Source organism: Typopeltis vanoorti, chromosome 4, assembly GCF_054136105.1.
Source record: "Typopeltis vanoorti isolate ZY-2024b chromosome 4, IOZ_Tvanoo_1.0, whole genome shotgun sequence".
NCBI lineage: Eukaryota > Metazoa > Arthropoda > Arachnida > Uropygi > Thelyphonidae > Typopeltis > Typopeltis vanoorti.
This window is the reverse complement of record NC_143552.1, coordinates 82,376,519-82,389,086: the sequence shown is the minus strand read 5'-3', so window position 1 is coordinate 82,389,086 and position 12,568 is coordinate 82,376,519. Positions and strand designations below refer to the sequence as shown.

The following is a 12,568-nucleotide window of genomic DNA, read 5'->3' as shown; positions in this document are numbered from 1 at the left end:
ACTAACCACGTACTCACAAGACAGGAGCCCCTGATGATATCTGGTATAAAACATGAAATAATATCATTCTACAGTTTAATTACATTAATTGATGATGACCTCATTTTGAGTGGTTGAGTGGATAGCATCTCTTCTCTTCTTTTACAATCAGTTCTGAGTATTTGAATCCTACTACCAATGATCTTTGTGAAAATCTATATAATATACAGTATCCCTTGCTTAACGTGGCAAAATTAATTGTGGCAATCCCTTGATATAAGAGTTTTGATTAACTTGCCTTTCACCCTGCGGAGCTTGCAGCTGATCTGACAGATACATGCAAAATGTTTAATGTAAATATTCTTACACAATTCAGTATATAGCTTGGAGGTCATGAGTAGCTGTGCATTCATATGTTACGAGTGATATTCCGCACTGTTTTTTGCTGTCAGTTTGGTTTAATACATGTTATGTAAAGGTTTGTGATATTTGACAGTAAATTGTATCTGAGAGATACTGCGACCTCCGATGTCAGTATAGTATGGTTTAGTTTTTTTTTTTTTTATTATTATTATTCTTTGTTCAATAATTTCTAGATGTAACTGAAAATAAATAAACCATCATGTATTACTGAAATAGAGAGCCAAAGACTTATTTATCATACATGTCCTTTAGGAGATGTGCTTTACATTATGGAAAACACTAAGGAAAGTGATCTGGAGCTTACTCCACCTTTACTACGAGTTGCCCATAAGGTTGCTTATGCTTGCATCTGCCTAAACTTTTAATTTCTATATATTCGGCACAAAACTCTTGTAGTTTCTACATTTGGCTATGAAATGTTGGATTCAATATCCACTTAATTTGTTCCATCGTGTATTATATATGCAGTGTTTTTTCTTTGTTTTATTGCTTGTTTGCCGAGGTCAGGAGAGTCATTTTGCTTGTTATCATAGAATTTATGCCGATAAGAAAAAAACTAAAACTGTTCAAACAACTTGATAACTTCTTTTGATAAAAAAATTGCAGTAAATAATGTAGGTACAAGTAATTATTAAACATTTACTTTGCATTCATTTTTTTATCTTTCCTAAAAGAGTACCATATAAAACGAATTATTAATACAGTAATCGATCATGGATGAATTGTAATTTTTACCATTGATTATTAGATTTGATATATGCAGTAACATCGAGGGATACCTGTAGTTGATATTCACTGCCTAGTGTTAGATCACTTTGCATTACAGATACAAAATGTTATTGAAGGGTAGGGGCAAAGTCCACAGAATATGTGCTGGATGGCAAAGAATAAGATATCTTTGTCATCCAGCTTATCTAATCCACTGCTCATCCATCTAATCATCTAAAGCTTGATTTAGGTTTCCAAGTTTTCAAGTGTGTAGTTTCTCATTAAAAATAATCTTGGTGATATCCTCGACAGGTGATCTGAATTGTGAATAGCCAAATGATCAATCTAGTTATTCAGCTTAGTATTAATTCAAGCATTTCCAGGCATCTTTAATTTTATAGCCCATTGGCATCCTAGATATGTATTGCAATATGTGGCTGTACACTTGTATGCTTCCTGAACACTATCCATACTATTTTGATTCTGGCCCACATCAAACTTTTAAAACTAATAAACAGTTGATTCGTGTAGCACACAGAAATGATATCAGTATATTTTCTATTATTTCATTATTTCTTCACACATGCAATCTATCTTGTAATGTTCGATACATAAAACATTTCTTACCATCTTATTCTCATTGATACACATATCCATATCTTTGTCATCCTGAATCATCATTTAACTTTGAGCAATGATATATATCACCATAATATCACCACACTTCTGTCCCTAAAACAGCATTACCACCATGTGTGTGTGTGTGTGTGTGTATATATTCATATTTTTATAAACTGATTAGATCCGAGAGTTAGAACAATCAAATTTATTCACAATGCAACATGTTTTGTTTGAAGGCCGACTTCTTCAGGTGTTAAGAAACACAGAAAGCAAATAAAAAACACTATAAAGAAACGTTGTGTCACTGAAATTCGACTATTATATACTACAATTAACTTTGAACTGGAGCTACAATCCGTGTTAAAGTTCTATTGTTAGGTATCTGTGTGCGTGTGACTTCACGAGTGCACCAGAATCTGATAGCAGAGTTGAATGAGTCCGGTAAGTTGTAACTAAGGTTACTGTTTATATGATGAGGGTCCATAACAATTTCCTTAGACTCGATTATGCGGCGTTCTACCCTCGTTGTGGCATATATGAAGGTTTGAAGTTGTCCATTTTATCTCATGTTGGCGGCCTTCATTATTTATGTTTACTGAAAACATGACATGGCTTGACAGGGCACTTGCTCTAGTTCTTTTGTAGGCAATGTCTCTCTGGTGTTCTTCGAGATATAGGAGGATGGTTTTCTCAGTCTGGCCATAGTATGGCTTATCACAGTCGCACGTAATTTTGTACACTCCTGGGAACTGTAGATGGTTGTGAGCTGGTTTGTGTTTGCTTATAATTGATCTTAATTTGGGAAGAGTAGAGAAGCACGTTTTATGTTAAACTTTCTTAAAATTCTTCGTAGTTTCTTGGAGAGCAAGCTGATGTATGGTAAGGAGATATAACCTTTGGGGTTGTCTTGTGTTTCTGAGTTGTTTTGATGGTGACAGTATAGATCCTTGTTAATAGTTTTTGAAGAGTAGCCATTACTCGTGAAGGTTCTTTTTAGATGTTGTAGTTCATTTTTTAGCTCTTCATCTTCTGACAGTACAGATCTGGCACAATGTGCTAGAGTTGAAATGATACCCACTTTCTGTGCTGGATAGTGATGTGAAGATGCATGCAGGTATCTATCCATCTGTGTAGATTTTCTAAGGATGGAGATTTTTATGGAGTCAGATGTATTGGTAAGTTTTACGTCCAGTAAAGGAAGAGATCCATTTACTTCAACCTCCATGGTTAATTTGATGTCTTGGTGGAAGTTGTTTAAGCGATCTAAAAAAGTCTGAAGGTTATCAGTACCGTGTTCCCAGATAAGGAATATGTCATCTACATATCTCAGCCAGACGTTTGGCTTAAGAGTAGATGAGGAGATTGCCTTTTGTTCATAGTCTTCAAAAAAGATGTTGGCTAGTATTGGGGATAGGGGGCTGCCCATTGCTAATCCTTTATTTTGTTTGTAAATTTTTCCTTCAAATTGAAAGTAGCTGGAGTTTACACAATGTGATAGCAGGGAAAACATCTTTTTTGAAATCTTGTTGCTTAAAATATCGAGAACCTCTTGGGTTGGAATATTTGTGAAGAGAGCAGCTATGTCAAAACTCACCATGATATCTGAAGATTTGAGTTTTTGATATATGAAGATGATTTTCCTGCAAAACCTTTTAAGGATGATGCCAGATATTTAGGTAACCGGCAGGTAGGTGAATCAATACTATACACAATAGGTCTCATTGGGCAGTTTTCTTTATGTATCTTTGGGAGACCGTATAACCTTGGAATGAGTGGATGTAAAGAATGAACAGAAAGGTGTATGTTTCGTGGAAGCTCGATGGTTTTTTTGTAGGTGGTTATTCGTTTTGTTATGTATCTCTCTTGTTGGATCTCTTTCAATTTCCAAGTATGTATCTGACTCTAATAAAGCTGAGATTTTGTCACGGTAATCTGTTTTATTTAGAACTACAGTTGTGTTTCCCTTATCAGCTTGTAGGATAACGATGTCCTTGTTATTCTGAAGATTTTTAATGGCTACCCTTTCACCAAGGGAGATATTATCAGATGGAAGTTTTGCATTATTAATCGCAAATATTGCTTCCATGCGCAGTAAACTCAAACTCACGTCTGTAGTAGGAAGTAATGATGCCAGTATCTCTATCTTTCTCTATCTTACTATGAGTTGCCTCAGTTTGCACTACCAAATTGGTCAGGTTCTGCACTATCCAGGTTTTTGCTCATGCTTGGAATCGCCGAACTTTATATAGTTTCTATATTCGGCTAAGAAACAATATGGGATGTAATATCCCTTAACTTAAATAAGTTCATGTTGCCGAATTGAAGCCTTTGGCTCTTCATATAATTAGTAACATTTTTTAAACACTTCTTTTAATGTAATGTTTTATAATAGGAAAAATCATTAAATATTTCTGTTCAATTTTATGCAAACTTACGTGCTGTGATTTTTGAGAGTTCATCGGGCTACCAGTCATCTAAAGAGGAAGTAGCTGTAGTATTCACATTGAACAGAAGATAAACTTCTTGAATGAGAGCCAATTTCAGGTAGTGATGGGCATATTTCAAAATGGAAGAGTGAAATTTATTGGTGCTTACTGTCTCATGAAGGTGCTAGTATGAAAGAATCGGGGAAATTTAAATTGGAGAAGGTAGCTAATATAAAAAAACAAATTGGTTCTTGGTGGAGAATGCTCTGTAAAAATTTGGAGAAAAGTACGAGTACTTGCTAGATTTGCTCAGGACATAGATTAGTCATAACACCATTTTCTAACACTAAAAATGTACACATATATACATTTGTAAAGAACATGTACAAAACAGGACTTGATTAATAGTGATGCCTTCAGATTGGTCCAAGAAATGAGTGTGCATGGGATTTGAAATAGGAAGCGACCACCTCTAGTGTTGTGCTGGATAATAAAATGGGTATTCTGCTGAAAAGAAAATTTCATATGTCAAAGTCGTGAAACGAGAGTCGAACAGTCGTAAGATGTCAATTGTAGGTTCAAATATAGAAATCTTATTGGGGAAACAATAATATTTGAAAATGAGAACTAAACCTTATGAAGCTGAGTGCCAAAATCATGAAGAAATTGGTTGGCTCAGTTTTGCATGTGAAGTTGTGTGCATTGATATTACTGTTATTACTTGACACCTCCAGGGAGTCCAAGGATTCATCGAGGGAGGGTACATACTCTACAACTCTATCTCCACCACTAGCATTTCCACAGACAATCACAAACATCCATGCCTTCGGCGGGATTCGAACCACAGTCTTTTGGCTGGAGAGCAGATACACTAACCACTAGGCCAACCAGATAGAGAAATAAGATTTGTGTATTGAAAATACAAGTAAATATATCACTGCACAATGATAGAAATTACATCTTTGTGCAGTGCACTAGTTTTATTACATCTTACCACCTGCATGAGAGGCAGGTAGGTGAGATGGCATTCTTATGATCCTGTTGTTGCTTACCAGTTATTAAAAGGAGAGGATGTATATCATCTGAGTTCAGGAGCCTATACTTCTGTGCAGGTGGAATGCCAAATGTTTTTAGTCTAAATAGGCTTAGTACACCATCTTTTAGTGACTTCAGTAGTTATCAGCTCTGTAGTACATTGCTTTGTTTTGAAAGAACTGAGGTTTGAAGTCTCTCAGGGAATTTGCATATGGACCTTCTCAACTAATGTTGGATTGTTTTGATGCAGAGGTAGCAGGATTTTTGCTGCACATGTAAACTGGCCCAAGAATGTTATCAGATTTGCCACATATAGTAGTTTCTATTTAGATAGTGTCGACAATTAGGCAGCATAATTTGGGGTGGGGGGTAAATAAAACTAAATTAGCAGAACTATATACATTTAAAGCAGTTTCTTGCATTACTTGCTAAATTTTAGCATTCTTTTCTCTTAGATATCATCATTCAACAAAATTCCTTGTTACTCTCCTTCCCTCCAGTCCGACTTTCTTATGTGTTGGCAATCTTATGACCAGCAGTAATCTCCCATTTTTGTAATCTAAATGATAAAGTAGTTAACTATTGCAAAGGATTATGGATGTGATGAACACAGTGGTTTAATATGAATAAGGGAGATGACAGTTCTAACTCCTGTAAGAATGGGCCTGGTAATTGTAGAAAATGTACAGAGGGATGGCATAGTTAATTGTAGAAAATGTACAGAGTGATGGCATAGTTATGAAATGCTTCATTGTAGCTAGCAACTGTGGGAGAATGGGTGGCATAGCTTCATGAGATTTTTAGTGAGATACACTGAGTAACAAAAGAAAGTATTGTGGTAGGTGGCAAGGGAAGCTTGCCACCTACCACATATATGTAGTAGGTGGCATACTAATATATGTAGCTTTATGCTGGATCTGTAGTTTGTGGATCCACCCCTCCACACACACACACACACACACACACACACACACACACATCTTAATGATATATTTAAAGCTTCAATTACACATTTACTGTTATAGTATCATTTAAATAATACTGTATTATACAGTAATTAAGTTATATAAGTTTTTTTTCTAAAACTATAAGGTGTTACTGTGTTTTGGTAAGATGCTGTATACTTCAAAGGATATCTTTCTGATTGTGCATAGGTAATCTACTCACATCGTATTCTGAGAAATAAGAACTGCCCAGAATTGTTACAGTATACTCAAGGGATATACAATAATTCCTACTTTCCAAAAAGGAAGATTTCCCATTCCTGTGACTGAATGTTCACTGGTGAAAATACTTCTATTGTTGTTATGGATTTCAATTCTTATTGCTTAAAAATATCACTTTTAAACCTGTATATCTTAGTCTTAAGGTATATATTATTTGATTCATATTTAATGGAATTATTAGTTACTTTTGGTAAGGTGTTTTTTGATATTTAAATGTGACATTAATGACGTTATAAAGTATAATGGGCGCTTAAGGGGTCTTTTTTTTTAAAATTAAACTACTGCTTAATTTAAAATTAAATTATACTTATTAAATACAAAATTGTTTCGCTGGTAAGCATTTTTCACGCCCAAAGTCAACCGTGTTTTTCCCTTCATTCTAGAGACCTCTCTTCTATGTAGAACTAATGTTTTCGTTTAATTTTCATCTGCCGTTACAAATAACCTCACTAACCATGTAGGAAGCAATGAGTATTTTTCTCTTTTAAAAGCAGCATGTAATAATTTTGGGTTGTTATAAACCACGCTCTTCAGCTGAAATTCATGTGAAATTCATGAATGTGCGGAGCATGTACCACTGGCTCTGAGCAGATGTGACAGGATGACTTCTGAATACTAGCGATATTATGTCTCATATAACGCTGAGACGACTGCTGCCTCCGTGGGCAGATCAACACTTGACAACTGTGTTTCCTGTTGTGGTGCAAGAACTGGACTTTACGTTGCATTAATAACAGTGCGTTGACGTAAGTTCCTTGAACATTTGGAATTGTTTTATCCTTCAAAGCACATGATCGCTTGCCTTTATAATTTTAATGTTTCGTAAATCAGTAGAGGAAAGAGTTGAAGCTGATCGGAAAATCTCTTCAAACCGTAAGTTGCAGTGTAATAAATCAGTAGAGGAAAGAGTTGAAGCTGATCGGAAAATCTCTTCAAACCGTAAGTTGCAGTGTAATATAAATGTCACTCTCGTAATTTATTCTAAATTCTCTTAGGTGTTTTGGTCACCTACCAGACTGTTAGTAAATCCTTTCAGATTCAAGCAGCTGAGTGGCTAACCTGAGTTACTCTTTTTTCTTTCCATGCTTTCAAGCGCCATCAGAAAATGTTTCGTTACGTTTTCAGCGTGATGTATAATATAATTGATAATAAAACACATGTCTAAAAAAAAATTTTTTTTTGACTGTGGGTGGACGTTAGTTATGTATACAAAGTATTTTATTTGTAAAATAGAAGTAATTGGCGCTTTGTAAGTTTCTTCCCTCGTCGTCGCATTAGATTAATAAAAATCTGTACCACAGATTCCTACCTTTTGATATCATTTTTCTATTTCCAAATACGGACCCTTTATTGAAATCAACCACGTCGCACATGACGTGTTGCTTTCAGTGAAAATGAAAATGGGGGGAAAACGATTTTCTTATTAGACATTGGAATGGAAATACTATTATACTTGTGATATATTTTGGACTCTGTAATATATTCCATGAGTTTACTCCATGATGGCTTGTAAATAATATTACCGATATTTAGGTGTTGATCTCAGTTTTTAACTCCCTTCATCCCACCCTTCTCCATTAAAAATTGTTACATGTGAATATCACAGCCATTATCCTGAGTTGCGAATAAGTTTGAATTTTCGTACTTGTTTATACTATCCGAATTAATCGCTTTCTTAGGCCTAATTATACCAATGTCGATTATGGTGATTTGAGTTTTAAAGTATTTGTATCTTTTGTGAAGATTACTTTGAAGGAAACAGTTAAATGAATTTAAACTAAAAGTTTGGAATCCCAGCAAATTTGTTTGAAATGGGATAATCATCTGTTAAATATGTTAGCAGTATTTGCACAATTTTCTAGTGAAACTAGTGGATGTAACATTATTGTCTGAAGGCTTTAGCCTAAAGGCTCATAAGATATGAAAATCCTTATAAACATTCCATTGCAACTTTGACACATATATGCATTCGATGACCTGAAAGTAATTGTAAGCTTTATGTATAATGAGAAAGTTAATGTTTTACAGGACCAGCTTTCTACGCTTTTAAAAGTAGATGAAAGCCTAATCTGAATGGTTTTAGGTCATAGACAAACTGGAGTGTTTCTGATTTAGTGCCACAGGGGAATAATCAAGTCTTTGTGCTCTCATCAGTATTTATCAACTGGTGTTGAACGACACTCAAGTAGAGCAATATTGCCACAGGTAAGGAAGAAAAAGAGAGGGCTGTAAAAGATCTCTTGGTAGCTTAAATCAGTGTAACATTGAGTCAGTTGTCGGATATTAGAGATCCAGTATCATCATTTGAAGATATTAGTAGGTGAGTAAGGTTGGATAGTAGTGAATTTAAGCGGATGTTATCAGCACAAACTCATGTTCCTCAATCAAGTGAGCATCATACTGTATTTCAGGAATTTGCTCCATGTATACAGAATTTGGCAACAGCTGATGTGTCACTACTATGTTGTAATCTGAAATTTAAGAGGGAGCAATCTACAGTAACAGATATAATTCCAATATCCCATGGAGGCTCATCTTGTGGTCCTGTTAGCTCCAGTTACAGTCGCTTATCCTTTCCTACCAATGTTGGATTATTCAACGCTCAGTCTTTCCTCAGAGTATCAGGTTCTAGTGATGATGCACAATCTTTGATTTCTTGTTCTATGCCATCCAAGGCATCTGCATTATGTAATATTCTGCAGGATATAACTGACATCAAGCTTGGCACCTTGTCATTGATGGAGATTGTCCTGCATCACCTGTTGCTTGTTCTTCACGTGGCGCTCGTTCTAAGATAAAGAATAATATGGATTGCCTCTGTACCTCGTTCTGATGAACGGCAATTTAATAAGCAGCAACCTTGGTCATTTGCCACTAAAGGGCATCTGAAACGAGTTCAGTGTTAACACAGAGAAAGAGGAATCATTGACACTTAATTACGAATCAGGTTGAAGAGGAGTGGTGTTCAACAAGTACTGATTCTGCTGATTCTCTAACTTTTATTAGAGATAGAAATTCCTATGAGAAGAGCTTATTGTTCTTTTCTGGTCCTAAAATGACTGAATTGAGAGTGATCAATAGAGAAATTAGGACCATTGGGATTACTTTAACTGGTGTAACTAGAACAGGATTAGGTAAGACAGAGAATTTGGTGAATGAGGGACGATTAAGAAAAAGCGTGATAAAGGAAAGTCATGAAACTGGGAGAGTGATGCAGAAGAGTGTAGAAAAGGAGGGTGTGAGAGATGCTTGTAATGGTGGGCACAAATGCCTTGTGTGGTAGTATTAATCAGGTGGCCAGGGATTTAAGATTAGTGTTAGATATCGTGAAGAAGAAAAGTGTCAGGGAAAATAGTGTGTGTGTGTGTGTGTGTGTGTGTGTGCGCTGCCTCATTTTGATAATGTACAAGAGTAGAAGGGCAGTAACATTGAATGATATGATTGCAAGAATGGGCAAAAAAAAAAAGGGGGTCCAGAATATCATGTTGATGTCTGGAATGTGAAGGCAAAAAACAGCTGTATGTAAGAGATGGGTTTTATCTGAACTTGGAAGGCCATAAACATTTGAAGAGGTTGCTGTTTTCTGAAGTATTTGGGCAGAGAAACTAAACTTGAAAAGGTTGAGAGTAGGAGGGAGAAGCTTACTTATGTAGAGAATGTGTTTGTGAATCTTTATCGCAGAATAATTTAGAGAATAGAGCAGATAAAAATCGGCATGGGCCAATTTTGAATACTGAAATTAGTAGAATGTATATCGGTTGTAAAAGTGATAAGAACTAAAGGGAATCTACAAGTTTTGTATGCTAATGCAAGAAGCATTCAAAATAAGAGGGAAGAGTTTTTGGCATTGGTCAATTTAATCTTGCCAAAAGTTATAGGCATTGGTGAAACTTTGCTGACAGCAGATGTAGTTATTGTAATTGAATGTGATGAGTACAGTATTTTCAGGGAGGATGGAGAAGATAGAATAGGGGAGGAATACTACTGATGACAGTTGAAGAGCTGCAGGCAAAAAAAGTAGGATATTAAGAAGTTAGGCGTGCGCATGGTAGTTCATTTGAGGCGATCTGGTGTGAAATAGTGGCCAACGGAATGAAATATGCAGTTGGTTGCTGCTATAGGATGAGGCCTAAGGGGTGATGTAGTAGGTATGCAGCAGCAAATTAGTGCAATGGGTACAGATTGAGTAATTATTATGGGGGATTTTTTAACTATAGTGATATCGATTGGAAAGATCATGTGGCAAAAAAAAAAAAGGAATGGAATTCATACACCACCTAAGAGATAATTACTTGAAACAGCATATAACTGAAGGGACTCATGGTGTGAGAGTGTTGGATGTGGTCATAAGTTCAGAAGACCTATGCATAAGTAAGGTGGGTGTCCACATTACCTCCGATTGGTGGGAGTTACCATGTAGTATTGACTTGGGAGGTTGCAAAATATGGGAGTTTTTCTCTTAAGGAGTATATATATGGAACTACAGGTTAGGTAATTATAACAAGCTTCAGAGGCAGCTTACAGCCATCCCATGGCATAACAAATTGCAGGAGAAAGATGTCAACACCGCATGGGATATAATCAACGGATATCTGAGGGAAGCACTGTCGGAATGTATTCCCATTGTCAGGAATATAAATAAGGTAGGTGATGGATGAGTAGTAGTAGTATTAGGAGTGATCTGCAAATAAAGAAAATTATGGATGATTTACAAGAAGAAAGGTGATCAGTACACTCACTAGCAGTGACAAAGCTCAGACTAGAAAAGTTACCAGCATTGTAAGAAAAGCTAAATTAGATTATGAGAAGACATCAGCCAAGCAGGTCAAAGGAAATTCCAAAGAATTTTTTTGCTGCATGGCAAGTAAAAGGAAGAATGACTTGAGATGACTGTCTCCCAAATCTTTGGCAAATTTATAATCATACTTGTTGAGGTTTGGAGTATGTTTCAAGGCTTCTGTTGATTCCAGAAACAACCTTTCTGACTTACAAAAGCTTCTGTGCAATACTTGTGTTTTTTTTTCAATCAGTCAATCAATCCTGTGTGTAGGTTTATCTAAAGCATGGTCTGCTAGACCTGACTTGCCATAGGGATAGTGCCAAATGTATTTTTTATGTTCACTGAGGCAGATGTCCACAGTTCTTCCTGTCGACAGGAGGTGACCCTTCCTATAATGCATAGCATTATACATGTCTGCAAGGATATGTGCTTAGAAATATGGAACCCTAAGGCAAGTGATGTGAAGTCATTAGCTTCTATATACGAGTTGCCCCAGTCCTGAAAATACTTCAAGTATTTTCAGGACTGGGGCAAACTTTGTTTGCTTACACTTGAATAAAGGATTAACCCAAGTATATAATTTCTTGGTATCTTTAATTTATAATATAATCAAGTGGGGGAAAAAACTTCCAACAACTATCTCTAATCCAGAGTGTTTTAATAATAAGGTGTGACACCTTTTGGCTACTTGTATATGAAAATATGGCTTCTGCATTTCAACCTTAGTATCACTTCTGGATCTGGCTCCCACTGATCAGACTTCAATAAAGGTCGAAACTGGTCTGGGTAGTGACCCTTCCCATAATGCATAGCATTATACATGTCTGCAAGGATATGTGCTTTGCATGATGGGATACTAAGGCAAATGATGTGAAGTCATTAGCTTCTATATACAAGTTACCCCAGTTCTGAAAATACTTCAGGTGCAAACTGTTTGCTTACACTTGGATAAAGGAATAAACCAAGTGGGGGGGAACTCATCTGCTAACCTAGCTCTTTGCTTCCCTCTAAAACCAACCTTCCCATCTCACTAAACAAGTATCCATACCTATTTGATGCATTTTAATTGGCAGGTTCTTGTGCAGATTGCCATTAAAGTGTTTACTGAAATCCAAATAAGTAGCATTGTAGCTATTAGAATATCTGTTTTTCCTAGTGAGCTTATCATAGTATCTGTTTAATGAAACCATGCTATGTGCTACTCGACCTCAACAAGTAAACTTTATCAAAGATATTCCATATATGATTCCTAATTTAGGTTCTAGTAACTTTTGTGGGCTGGTTTCCAATAATCAAATGATGACTTGAGGCCTAAAGCACCAAAAGCTTTCGTGTTTGGTCTTTAAAGCAAGAGTCTTAATCCCACCCAT

At 36.0% G+C, this 12,568-nt stretch overlaps 1 protein-coding gene across 4 annotated transcripts in view; it reads left to right on the top strand.

Annotated features, from left to right (window-relative positions):
* LOC150107453 (protein tyrosine phosphatase type IVA 1-like) overlaps nucleotides 1-12,568 on the top strand; it is a 185,211-nt gene that overhangs the window by 106,086 nt on the left and 66,557 nt on the right. The window contains exon 1 of one of the 4 annotated variants that reach the window (XM_090391885.1): nucleotides 6,458-6,476. The exons of 2 other annotated variants lie outside the window; for them this stretch is intronic. The gene's annotated coding sequence lies outside the window, so the exon portion shown is untranslated. Of the gene's footprint in view, nucleotides 1-6,457; nucleotides 6,477-7,212; nucleotides 7,358-12,568 lie in introns of those variants that run through there. One more of the 4 variants, XM_090391882.1, reaches the window with a different exon arrangement.